At 37.0% G+C, this 14,169-nt stretch overlaps 1 protein-coding gene and 1 long non-coding RNA gene across 4 annotated transcripts in view; one reads left to right on the forward strand and one right to left on the reverse strand.

Moving 5' to 3' along the window:
• LOC114255532 overlaps positions 1–8,282 on the forward strand; it is a 45,454-nt gene extending 37,172 nt beyond the window's left edge. Inside the window, exon 3 of the long non-coding RNA XR_004962189.1 lies at positions 2,421–8,282. This is a non-coding gene — a long non-coding RNA (uncharacterized LOC114255532). The remainder of the gene's footprint in view (positions 1–2,420) is intronic.
• Positions 1–14,169, reverse strand: part of LOC105836681 (palmitoleoyl-protein carboxylesterase NOTUM) — a 30,261-nt gene that overhangs the window by 7,451 nt on the left and 8,641 nt on the right. The window lies entirely within an intron of this gene.

Below are 14,169 nucleotides of genomic sequence, written 5' to 3' on the forward strand. Positions count from 1 at the left end.
TCGCAAACGGTGGATTGAGTTTCGCTCCGTATAGAATAATAGGAACAAGAAGAAAAAGTTCATCTTTTTCGTCTTTCCGTCCGCATTAGTCGTCGCCGCAAACAGCTGCGTTTAAATTTTCAAAGCAACAGACTGATATTTTTCGACAATTATTCTTTTTTAATATTATCAAATGAGATCATTTTTTGGTTTTTGAAATAATAATTTTGCATTACGTAGTTCAAACTCATAGAACTAGATAATGCTCAAACAATATTTTACTCGAAATTTAATTCCAATTTTTATTGTTTTCTGATCTACATTGATTATTACCAAGAATAATATTATATGTCTCGGTAGTCGAATTGATAGAACACTTACACGGAATGTAGAGAGATTCTGATTTTGACTGAAATATTATTTTTCGCAATAAGTTCTTTGCAGTTTTTTTCACAGAAAGGCAAAAGTAGGAGATATTAAAAATCCACATAAATTATTAGGCACCGTTGTTGACCGATGTAGACGATTTATACCTTTATGTTTGACATTTTATCAGTTCTAATTGACGTTATTATTCTGATATTATGTTTTGTTAGGCATTAGATAGTATTAAAGTTATTCAAGTTTTTATTGAACTCAAAGTCACTTTTAAACAAAGAGACAAAAAATCTATTTTTCATGTAATTTCTTATGCAGGGCAATAAAAAATTTCTTTAAATTATAGCCCATATTTTAATTAATCCAGAAAAAATGTTGAGAAAGTACGGTTTTTGACTAACAATGCGAGATTCCAGATTTCTTAAAAAATAAAAGACCAAAAACGTTTCATGGTTTGCCGACGTTAAGTACCTGGGGTAGATAGCAACCCCTCTATTACCGTAAAACTTTAAAGCTGACCGAAAGTGGCATGTCCCCTTCCTGTCGAGTACCTTTCTGCGTAACCACAAATTATCGGGAAAGCGTAGCGACGGACTTGCAGCGATTTCGAGAATCCGCATCGAATCGAAACTTTCGGGAAGGTCATAAATAAAGTAGACGACTCGAACGGGGGTGCTTCCACTCTGCGCTTAACCGCTTTATTATGCCGTAAATCAATTCGTTGGGGTGTCAGGCTGGTCGCAGAGGGGTAGTTTTATGCTCTGGGCGAGGGTATTCAAGAACTATTAAAAGAAAAGGTCTGAAAAACCGCCTTGTATTCAAAACTATAATTCAGCAACATATTACAATACAAACATTTTTACTTTTTAACAATACACAAGGCATTTATTATTTTTTAATGTTCTTAAATTAATATTATGTTTTTTTATTGTATAATGCACCTTTTTTCAATTTTAAATAGAAGAGAATAAAGCTAAATGACAAATTACTAATGAATTGATTATTATTTTAATTATAGTTTTAACTTTTTACTTTTTTATAAATAATAACATAAAATAATAAGTTGTGTAGATACTAGAAAGTATGGATAGGAAATAAAAGTTTTATTTCTATATACTGCATTGATATAGTTGTCGAACTTAAAACGCAATCGTAAACTGAAACTAGAAATAATCTCAAAATTAATTTACTTATCAAGTTTAATAAAGATGCTGTAAGCATTAAAAAAATTGTAAAGACCTTATTATGAAAAATATCATTATATGCTCTGGTAGTTGAATTGATGTGACACCTGTCGCAAAATGAAAGAGTTCCAGATTCGAACTCTGGTTGCAATTATATTTTTTGCAATAAGTTCTTTAGTTCTTAAAAAATGCTTAGCATCGTTATTAAATTTTACAATTAAATTAGTTTTGAGATATTACTTTTAGTATTAGATAGATATTACTTTCTAGTTTACAATTGCGTTTTAAATTTGATATTGACATGCAATTGAAATAACGGAAAAATATGTTTAACCTTTGAAATACAATGGAGAAACAGCATCTTATCCGTAAAAACAAGGCTATTTTAAGTCCGACCATTGTTTCATCTATTTAAAGTAGTCAAAAATCTATTCAAAAAGTTAAAAACACATACTTTTAAGTTTGTAGAATAAATTTTTGTGCTTTATTTAATAAAAAAACTTGTATAATAATTTAATTACCGATTAAAGATTGATTAAAGATTGATGAGAAACTTTCATGAATAGAAGTCGATATGAATTATGGTAGATTTTTTGATGATAGAAAATTTTTCAATTTATTGATATAATTATTATTTATAATTCTTTATACATTATTTATATTGGTTGTATATTTATCGTTTATTTATATTTTTCTTTGAAATATAATGATATTGTTAAGATACGATAGTATGTTTTACTACTTTAAGCTCTAGAAGAATACTTATGGATAATTTCAAACTTTCTTTCAAGAAACATGTACTTGAGGTATATTAAGAACTCTCAATTCTCTCTTTCTCCCTCTGTTACTCTTTCTTTCTCTTTCTGTTTGCCTCCGTAGCCGGCGCATTAGAGGGTGTCCTGGGCGTGAAGGTGTCCGTCATAATTTGCCACCCGGCGCATAATCCCCGTGACAAAGGCCGACAAAGTGACGGCTGTTACTTGGACCGGCGCGGCGGCGCACCGTATACTAGCTGCAGGGAATCCGGTAGCAGGTAAAACGTTTAAAGATACCGTGCGCCGCAGTCAAAGAGATGAATCACGCCGTAGATAAATGGCCGCGATCTGAACGGCTTTTTACGGTGAGGCGAGGCGCGGCGCACTCATGCGAGCTCCGAGTGGATTCGCAAATCCATCGATAGTTTATTATCGTTAGTGTACGTGATGAAGAGAAACAGAGAAACATTCGTTGTTTTCTTCGGCAAATACATTTTTTTCTTCATAGTTTTTGTCGGAAAATTTTATTTTAAATGACAACATTAAAATTTACTTTTTTCTCTATTACTCTAATATTGCATATGAATGTAAATACTCATCTTAATCCTTAATTTCAAATGATTAATAGTTTTTTAGAGAAATATTATAGAAATTGTATCGATAAATGTATATTATATTATTTGCAATTGTAGCAGATACAGAGATAAATAAGCTATTTGTTAGAAAATTATTATGTTTTTATCCCTAAACGATATTAGTCCTTTTATGTTTAATAATCTTCTTCGTTTTTGGAAAATAAACGGATTCGATTATCGCATTTTTACTGAAATTTATCTTTTTTAAAATGTTTCTTTTCTTGTCACACATAGTACATATATAACAGTTTCATAAAATAAAAACAAATTTCATTATAATAGATTAGATAACTTAAAATATTTCCTATTATAATTCTCGATCTCGGTTTTTGTTTAAATAATTCTTGTCGATTTTACAACTCGATAAGATTTTATTAGATTCCATTCTGCGTACACATTTTTTCAATTTTTGAACGATTTAATGTGTATATGGTTTTTTAAATTTTTATAAAAATAAAATAATAGATTACTTGATTTGATATATATTCCTATCATACAAGATAATAAAATGTTTATATATAAAATGCATAAACAGAATATTAACGAGTTTTTAATAATACTAACGCATAGGATACATATACAAGCAGAATTTTAATCTATTTAAAATTTAAATTTTAGAATTTATAAAAATTAACTTACAGTATATTCAACAAATAATGATATTTATTATATTTAACAATATTTAATTTAAGGCTGAATATAAATAGCTGAGATATTTTATTTCTATCGGTTTAAGATATAAAGAGGCCATCGATCCCTTTTATCTTTCCGCGTAAGTAAATGATCTCAAACTTTAGCATCGGAGCAGAAATGACGTTGAACGGCAATGCCCTGCTTTACGGATCCGTCCTTCACAAAAGAAGCATTTGCTTCCGCGAGATTAAGGAGCTGGCTGATCCGACTCCCCCGTCGCGAATTCATTTGTTCCACACCTGATTCCCTCTCGAGGTTGACTGATTCTCGTGGTTGGTGATGCGTGGCATTCCGCCGATGCGGCGTGCGCGAATGCACACGCATGGAATGATAGAGAAAGAAAGGAATAAAGAAAGAAAAAGAGAGAGAAAGAGGTGCAATTTATTCATACTTTGGGACATAAATTCCCTAAGGGCATACAGGAAAGAATATAACTTTAGGAATGACATATAAAATACAATAACAGTGAAATAATAATGAAAATAAGTAAGATTATAATTTACGAAAATATATAATTCCACGTCTACGTATGTGAGTGTGAGATTAAGTTAACATCTTTATACAAATATTAATTGATTAAGATACAGAGTTATATGCTTGTGTAATATGCTATAACTCTATCTTAAATCTAAACAAAATTGTACATATATATATTGTAATTATATATAACCTATGTATGATATGCCTATGTACGATATGTATAAGATGTAGAACTTACATAAACGTCTTTCTATATAGACATGCACATCTTTTTTACAAGTTACAAAACATAATAAATTTCGGCTTTATTTTATTCCCTCCCAATCGTAAAACACAATAAAGGTCCCAGAGAGATTTGGACAATATCAAATGCCTGTCTTTTGATTAGTAATAATATAGCTGCAAGAAAACGCGATGTAGAGAAAGAGGCAGAGAGAAACAGAGAGGGATGCATAAGGGAGACGAAAACAGGTTAAAAATAGCCAGAGAGTGGATCGCGGTCGGCATCTTTGAAAGAGGGCCGCGCGTCTTACTGGCCGGCCGGAGAGTCGTTGATCGTTCGCATCGCGTTTCGTCGTCGTCTGGATGTTGATGATGATGGTGAGAGACCGTCTCGTTACCATTACGAGGGCCGTCCGGCCGGCTAACACGCACCGCAAACCACGCATTACCATAACCGCGCGGCGCGGCGCAGCGGGGTTGTTGCTGCGGCTCCTTCCTCGGGAGGAATTGGCGAAAGTAAGCGTCAGCTTTCGACGCGCTCTCGCGACTTAACGAGCGCGGTTCCGCGAGTAACGGAGGGGACTAGGAGGAGAAGTTCTGCGAGGGTGCTAGATTACATCCTCTCGAAACGGCTTTCATCCCCACCTGCTGCGGGCGAACTTTTACACAAAATTACTTTCAACGGCATTCGGTGCAATTTCCATGGTATTTTAGAATATTTTGAACATATCAAGATTCCATTAGAATCCCACCTCCCCTCCCCCCTACAAAAAGAAGAATTCGGTTACGTTCATTTTACGAAATGGCGTTTGCCTGTTTTGTATTCAACGCGATTTATATTACGGCGAATTCATTAACTCATACAACAATTGTAAAATTGATTTAATGATACGTTGTGTGTACTAAAAGACCGCAGTTACAGAATGAATATTTATTATTTTTCATTATCATCGATTTCATCAACTGGTCGCATGTAACAGAGAATAATGTAGCATGCAAATTCAACATTAAATTAAAAACGTGCGCGCAATTCCTCCCCGTTATATGCATGAATATATGTTTCTCTGGAGAACAAAGCCCTGTGATCTATTTCCGTTGTTTAAGTAGCTTATCACATATTTTAATACCAATACAATGAAACAATCATATTATCATTCTGTGACTTAAAAATAAAAGAACAGCGTTTTATGCTTGTGTAACCGTATTACATTTTCTTCGTTCTTTGCCACGAGTCACAGATAAGATAATACCTCGAATGTATCGGTGCAAAGTTGTCGAACTCTCCAAGGAAATCATCTTTCGCTTCTACTTGCTTCTATTTGCTTTCTATGAATATTGGTATATAAACGTGTCTTTTAACATAGAAATTGTCAGTTATTTCCTTTCTTGGATGTTTCTCTCGCCACTCTTACGGTAATAGGTTATCGTTCATGAGTTTATAGGTATATCGCGGATATTGAGATCTCGATCTTCGCGCGAGAATCAACTCGCGAGAGGCTCGGTATCTTTTGCCGGATGACGGTGCATATGAAATCTTCTATAGTCTTTTTTTCTTTTCTCGTGCCGCTTCGCCGGTAGATCAGTCCCCTTAACGGTGCGAGGATACGTCCGGATGAAGGCGAAACGAGATATACGTTTGATTCCAGCAATTGAGTTGTCTACGGGAATAGATGTCGGACTTTGCCATTCTTCGGCTTAGCTTCGACTTAGCTGTGCGTTTCCGCTCCAATCGGGTGATGTTCAGATAAAAGCCAAGGTGCGTGATATTCTCTGTATTCTTGCGATTACTTCTATGCAACGTGATATTTACTTAGGACTGAATGCTTCTTTTCATTAATGCAATATATAATCCTTTAAAAAATGCATAGAAAATACATGAAAGAAAAGCAAATCCGTTTTCTCTTGACATTTTAAAGAATTCTGCACACAATAGATTTATACCAACGATAATGGTTGAATACAGTCCAATATTCTATGCACTTTAATCTATAGGGCAACGTTATTTCTTATCCATATATGCTAATCATAGATTGATTCTGAAACTAGTATACTCTATAAGTCGATACATGATATCAAAACATCCTAAGGCAAATATTTTATCTATATCCTAGGCGTTTGGATACATCGCAACATGTCTAGGAGAGAACAAATATTTGCATATACTCCTAAGACTAAATCCAGCAATTAATATAACGTCTGGCAATAATCAACGACGGTGGGCATATATCACTTCTATTTAGATCAAAACATCCGTAAAAGGAGGGGTAGAGCGGCAAGGAAAGACCTGAAAAAATCGGCGTAAATATCTGCCGTAATTTACGTCGGTAGGTCCGAAAGAAAGAAAAAGGAGACAACGGTGAGGAAGGAAGAGAGAAAGCAGGAGATAGGCGCATGTGAAAGGGTAAAGGGAAGGAAGAGACGAGGAAGGAAGAAAGAGCAGGTGGCAAGATAGGGTATACGCCAGTGGATTAAGGCACGGAGCGGCGAGTCAAAGAGATTTTCTCCCTGGCTCGTCTCGGCAGGGGCCCCTCGTCCTAACAAGGGCTGAAATATGACTGCCTTGCCCTGCCTCGCCTTCACTTGCTCGCTCGTTCGCTTGGCTCGGCTTCGCCGCGCCGCGCCGCGCCGCGCTGTGCCGCGCCGCAGCGTGCGCGTCTTCCGAACGCCGCGCTGTACGAAGGAAAAGTGAAGGAGATATCTGCTGGCAACTAATTTATCGGTTGGCCTGCTTGCCGACGATCCGCGGGATCAATGCACTTCCCCGGCGACGGGTTCATAAACTAGCTCTAACATAGGTCGCGATTCGTGTCGACATTAATTAGCTGCACGACGAGGAAATTCGAGAAAATGCAATGAAGTTGGCCAAGAGTAAAGAAATTAGCAAAAGGGATTGTCGATTCTATATTAATTAGCCCTATCGTGCAAAAATTAAGCAATGCGAAATTTTTACGTAATATTTTTTTTAATAGAAACAAATTTGTTTTAACAAAAATAGGCTGTTTAAGTGCGAAAAAGGTGAAAATAAACAGTCATTGGCGAATATTAATCGTATATATTCAGTCAGATAAAATTTAAATGAGTTTCATGTTAACAAAATTTGAATATCAGTCATTTAAGAGAAGGCAAATTATAAGATATTAAATGACAATATTAAGGTGACTTTAGACCTAAGAACGATGGAATGTTTAACGTTGATCAATGTTGCATATTAGACTGATGATATATTTAAAACTTGATTACATTATCTAACAAAATTTGATCTTTTGTTTACAATATGAATGCAACTAATCATTTTCAACAATTTTTTGCTTGCTGACTAAGAATTTGTTGTCAAATTTGACATGTCTCAATTTTGAGAAAGATGACATTAAAGAGTAAAAAATGATTTTAAGGGTTTTTATGATGTTGTAGTTAATTTTTTTAAATTTTACTTATAGCATCCAAAAATATTAACTGATAATTTTAAAATGCATTTTGGTTTGTTTTGATATCATTTTCTGTTTTTGAGATACAGCAATTGAAAAAAAATCTTGTAACACGCATTGTTATTGAAATATTTCAAAAATGAAAAATTATATAAAAACGCACCAAAATGCATTTTAAAGCTACAAGTTGATACTTTCGTGTGACAAAAAATTTGATGTCATAACACAAAAATTAAAATAGCAATTTTTTATTCTTTGATGTTACTTTTTTTAAAATTGTGATGTAATAACTAAAATTAGACAATTTGTGTACAGCGGAATATACATCGAAAATGAATTCATGGAAAAAGGAAAAAATTCTATTTGTACGGAAAATGAGATTAAATTGCTGTATCTTGAAAATAAAAATCATATTGAAACAAATCAAAGTACATTTTAAAGCTAAAGCTAATCTCGTTATTAAAATTTAGGAAAAATTACTATTTGTATTCACGCTGCAAAATGACGTTATCAGAATATAATCGATAAAAATTAAAAAATAAAGAAAAATAATATAATTTACCTGAAAAATGGTGCATAATATAACATACAAATATTATACATTTTAAACTAGCAAGCAGTGCTAAAGAAGTAAGCTGAATATATGCAACTGCAAATTACAATCAGAGATTGTATTTTCTCGAAACGTACGATGTAGAAAGTTTGGGGAACTACTCTCGTAGTCCATGTATTCAAAATTACGTTTCTGCAGATGTATCCGAAGCGGAACTACACAACCATTGAATAACACGGTTGAATCGCAATGACCACAGACATCCGGCGCCGCAAAGAAAACTTTTAGTTTCGTATTACATACTAAGAAAAAGTACCGAGGTGCGGAAAATTCTGTAATTTTCTTCTACGTTGTGTGTTTTTTAGTATGAAAAATACAATGAATTATATGTCTTTGTATGAAATAATTGTTGCTGTGTTACTGACTCCTAACAAAATATTTCGAGTCTGGTTTTCCTTGCTTTCTGATATATTCCTTTTAAATTTATTTATATATTATGCTTTGTATTATTTTAATAATATTTAAAGAGATCTAACGGTAATGATATATCTGCGATAAAATGTAACTTTTACAGAAATAATTGCACTTTACAGTGTTGATAATTTATAATTTTAATATGTATAAGCACTGTGGATAAGAGGGAAACAACATGTTGGTGTCGCATACCCCTAATACACGCTTGAGGTGCAGACATATATCCCGAACGACACTGCTGCGGGATTGTCAATGTGATTGTCGATGCGAGCGCGGAACCACAATTTACAATCTAAGGTGCGTATTTTCTGGTGGAGATTGATAGAGAAAAAGGGGAAAGGAAGAAGAAGCTCGGTTAGGTCGGCGTGGCGCGCCGCGAACAAAGTATCCGCGCGCCAACCGTGACTGCGGCTCAGCGGTTGCACGGTGGTCGCTACGCGGCTCGGTGCAGCGGTTACGGCCGCAGCGACGGCGGCGGCGGCGGCGGCGACGGCGGCGGCGGCGGCGGCGGCGACAGTGATAGCAGTGACGATGACGTTGGCGGTAATGGCGATAGTGTGGTAGTGTGATAGTGTGGTGATGATGGTGGTGGTGGTGATGATGGTGGTGGTGGTGGTGGTGGTGGTGGGTGGTGATGGTGACGCTGGTGCTGGAGGTGGTGGCAGTGGCGCGATGGTGATGGTAGCGGTGGTCTATCGGAGTAAATATATTGGATGGCGGTAGGATTGGTGGCGGTGTCTTCCGCTCTCTACTTGAGCCGCGTGCCCGCTCGCTCGTTCACGCCCGAGGTGCGCCTTTGATGTGCCGCCTACACCGCGTTCTTGCTAACTCTTCCCTCTTGCGCGCGGGGCCTCCGTCATAACTCGCGCGCCGCGGCGGAACAGCCGGAGAGATTGCGTTTTTCCTCCCACCGACACTTGGCGGCGTGCCGCAAAAAAGTCGCTCTTCCGGAAAAATCTCGGCCGTTTCTTCCCCGGAGAGGAGGCGTCCGTAGGGCCGCGCCACGCCGTGCCGCGCCGCGGCGACGAACTTTGACCTTGATTCGCCTGAAGGATCGGCGGGGAGGAAGCGAGAAACGCGAAGGCGCGAGAGACGGAACATCGATTATGGCCGCTCGTTTCGAGGGCTCGGCCCCGCGCGCGCTGGAAATGGCGTTTTTGCACGCGCGAGAGAGACCATCTGCCCTCCCCCTCTCTCCCCCCCGATATTAGGGCGGCTTCTTTGCCAACGAGGAAAGAAACCATGCGCAGCGGTTCTAAGTGTTACCTGTCGTCGTATTGATATGTCGTTCGAATAAATTATATTCTCTCTTTAAAAAAAAAATTTCAAAGAATTGAAGGAGAAAGAGAGAGAGAGAGAGAGAGAGAGTTCGGAATATATCCTTATACTATATTCTTATCTGTAAATTAAATAAGTTTCTTTCATTTACAGATACGTTAATTACATAGTTCAAAAATGTTTTTCATCAGAATAATGCATAAAAAAATTTAAGAGCAACGATAAATATGATCGAATCTGATAGAACATACGCATATCTTAAAATCGTTATCGTTTAAAATTCGTTTTAAGAAAAGCGAAGCACGACAGGGCCGTGATATCAAATTAAACAGTTTATTCGCTCTAAAAAATCGGAGTACATATCAGCTGATATCGAATGAGTTAAGCGAGATCGGACATAATGGCGCGGTAGCGGGTGCGTAGGTAGGCAATGATTTTACGGGAGCTTATTTCGAAGATCTTTACCCTCTTCTTCCTTTCGCTCTTCTTTTCCTTCTCGCGGGGCACACTCCGTGCCGCCGTGCGCTTCAGAGGGTCTACTTCTTCTTCGTCTTCGTCTTCTTCTTCTTGGTCTTCCCTTCTTCGTATTCATCTCGCGGCTGCTTCCTTGGCGGGAGATTCTTCACGTGTGCCCGATCCAGACTTGTACGTATTGCAGGTATACGTTCTTTCCGGAAGCCTTCTCCGCGAACTTCGGCGCACATCAAAGGTTCCATCTGGCTACCGCCAATTCGCGACGCCATACAAATCGATAATACGATTCGTAGCTGCCCCGTAACGAGATTCGTCTCTCGGTGATCCTCTTTCCGAGGCTATCGAGACACAGTCGTGATATCAAGAAGATTCGTAATGACCGAGGAACGGACTTTACGGCGGCGACGCCGCGATCCGCCACATTTTCTCGAGCCGTAAATGGGGGAATTACCTTCGCGTGTTCGCAGCCGCTTATTTCGATTGCTAATTAGACGCACCAGGATATGAATCTCGCTCATAAGCTTATAGCGTGAAGCTTATAAACTTCATCGTCCATGTTACATCGTTATTCGATTTGTGCGTTCCATACGTACCGTATTCTTATAAATTTTGTTTTATTTTTTCGATTTATATTTTTCAATTTTGATCGTGTTTATGCGCATTCATATATTTTATGAATAAGACTATGTGAAAGCCATATAAAACGGCTTTCTGAAATCTATAAATTAATTATTCTCGTAGAATTCTAATCAAAGGTATTTTTAAGAAAAAAAACCATTAAGGTAAATGTAATTTGCATCTTATGTAATATATACTAGCTAATAAAAATCTAAATTTTCTTAGAACATAAGACATATATGATAATATACATATAATTCTCAAAATTATCATGCTCTTTTTACTAAGTTAATTAATTTTTTCTTATATTATATGCTCTAAATCTCGTCTAGCAAAACGTCACTCTAAATAAGTTAAAATTGAACTTGTATAATTATTTGAGTGCCACTCTAATAAAAGTATAAAAATTACTTCTATATAGGAATCTTATTCAGTTCTGTAAGAGTAAAATTTGACTCTTATAAAGTGGAAAATCAATCAATTAATTGCACGAGCTCAGTATTCACATTCTGTGGAATTTAGAGAGTAAAAATGATTAAATCTAGGAAGAATAACAGATAATCGTTATTAATTCGATATTGAGAAAAATTTTAGTTGTACACTAATAAGAAATATATGTATTTTGTGCCAGATTTTTTATTGATTTAAATTTTAATCAAATTTCCAATTTATATAACCAGTTTTCTTTTTCTCTCATGATAATAGCATAATGTGATTCAAATAAAAGAATTTCTATTTAATATACTTAAAATGTAATGTAAAATGTTACGTAAAATTCTTGTTAAATAAGTATTAGTTCTCTATATTAATTTTATATTAATCAAATTAATTGACACATTTAATATAAATTGTTTAACATCATCAGAAGCTAGAAATTGCATTTAGCATTTATAAATATATATCAATATGATTAAAAGCTCATTTGCATCAATATAGCTTATAATTTTAAATTCAATTTAATTTGTTTTGAGATAGAAGAATACATCTCTTAGTTAAATTTAATAATGCATTTAATATTGTTAAATTTAATATGTATTTAATTGTGATATTACTAATCTTTTATTTTATTTTTTTAGTTTTATTTTAAGAGACTTTAAAGTCCGAAAGTATCGGCGCGTAGTTTGAATGGATTAGAAAATGTATAAATCATACAAAAAGCACTAAGATCCATTATGACCGTTTTATTCGCCTATCTCTATTCGAATTGTGTTATACACGGTCTTACATATGTTATTATTCAACTTAATTTACCTTCTTCTTTTTAGAATTAGAAAAAAATAGTAAGTTAAATTGCGTTTAGAATTAAGCTACATTTGGTGCAAACAATTGTTAAATACTTCTTAGATACACATGACGTATAGATGATACAATAAATTTCTCACAGATTGCTAAAAAGTGAAACTATCCTTTCTATCAATGAGTACACAAACATCGAATAGATAAACAAAATATCCCTATATATCAATCACGATACTTTCGGGCTAGACAGCCGTGTATTTCGTGACAATTCCTACACTCCATGTAATCGGCCAGTGTACATCGAAAGATTAAGCCGGAAATCAATTCAGCAGCGAGCCCAGAAAAACATAGTGATACGCAACCAGTTCGTTCGCATCATGAATATCTGCCAAAATTCACGAAACAGTCGATCGCGTTCCCGATCGATCACTGGAACAGTCGGTTGTGCCGCGACAGCCACGAGGCCGAATCTCGAGGTCGGACCTCAACAAATTTGCGATCGGTTAGCGGGGGCACGCGTATTTGTTTAGGTGCCTTCCCGGGGCCTTTTCCCTTTCCTTCGCCGAACCCAGACCTCTCCTCTCTCCGTTTGAGTGCGCCCTTTCTCTCCGTGTGAGTCTCTCGTTCCTTCTCATAACCCGTTCTTTCCTTCCTTCTCAACTGCCTTCTCTCGCTCCCTCTTCGCCCTTTCCACCGCCGTATATATCTATGTATATCGGCCTGAAGCGGCGCACCCGCGCGCGCAGTCGGTTCACCGTACGGTGGACCGTGAAACGTTTGATCTCACCGCCAAGCCAGATCGGCAAAAGGCCTTTTTCTGCAGGCTCGAGAAAGACGGAGAATGAGAGAGGGAGAGAGAGAGAGAGAGAGAGAGAGAGAGAGAGAGAGAGAAAGATAGGAGGAGAGAGGGAAGGCAGCTTGAAGCCGGCCTCAAAGACTTGACTGATGACTTGCGGCCACAACGCGGGTAGAGGAGGCAGCCGCTAAGGCTAAGCCCGTCGGGCGTTACGACCTCGTGGAAGATCGGCGGCATCCGAGAGCCGCCGCACGTCGGCCTGGATATCCGCGCCGGGTTTACCGGTCCCCGTCGATTTCTCGGCGCGACGCGTGCCCACTCGTGTGTCCACGCTCGCGGGCCCCTGCGGGACGCACGCCAACCCACGACCATGGTGATTCGTCGTCGCCCCTTTGATCGTTGGGCCGCGATGCCGACCGCTGCGCTGTCGTCTTGGTTTCTCTCACGGGCACGGAAAGCTTCACCGTACGTTTTTTGGGGATATTAAATTTGGATCTCTCCCCCTCCCCCCCCTCCCTTCTCCCTCTCTCTCGCTTTCTTTTTCTCTCTTCTTTTTGAACGAGACCAGTCGAGCCGTCAAGCGTGCCGAAAAAAATTACACTTTCATATTTGTTTTTTTTTTCTCAGTTTTTGGTACAAGACGCTCAACAAACGCAGAACGAAGGAAAGGATTGCTTCCTATCCATTTTTGGAAACTGTCGGCATAATTTTATGCTCAATACTACAAATCAAAATATTTTACAAGATTTATATTAAAAAAGCACGTAAAATATTGTACTTCTAATAGTTGCGTATTTCTTTACAAAAATTATCAGATTGAAATTTACATTTATATAATAGATACATTAATAGGATAATTCTATTGCTAAGAAAAATATCTGGACTTTAATCGTGAGAGACAAATACGCTTCTTCTTTCAAAGCGCAAACAATAAAATTTATCAAGTTCAACGAGTACGAATACGTCGTCACATTTTGTATGATCTG

This window comes from Monomorium pharaonis, chromosome 2 (genome assembly GCF_013373865.1).
Source record: "Monomorium pharaonis isolate MP-MQ-018 chromosome 2, ASM1337386v2, whole genome shotgun sequence".
Taxonomy (NCBI): domain Eukaryota; kingdom Metazoa; phylum Arthropoda; class Insecta; order Hymenoptera; family Formicidae; genus Monomorium; species Monomorium pharaonis.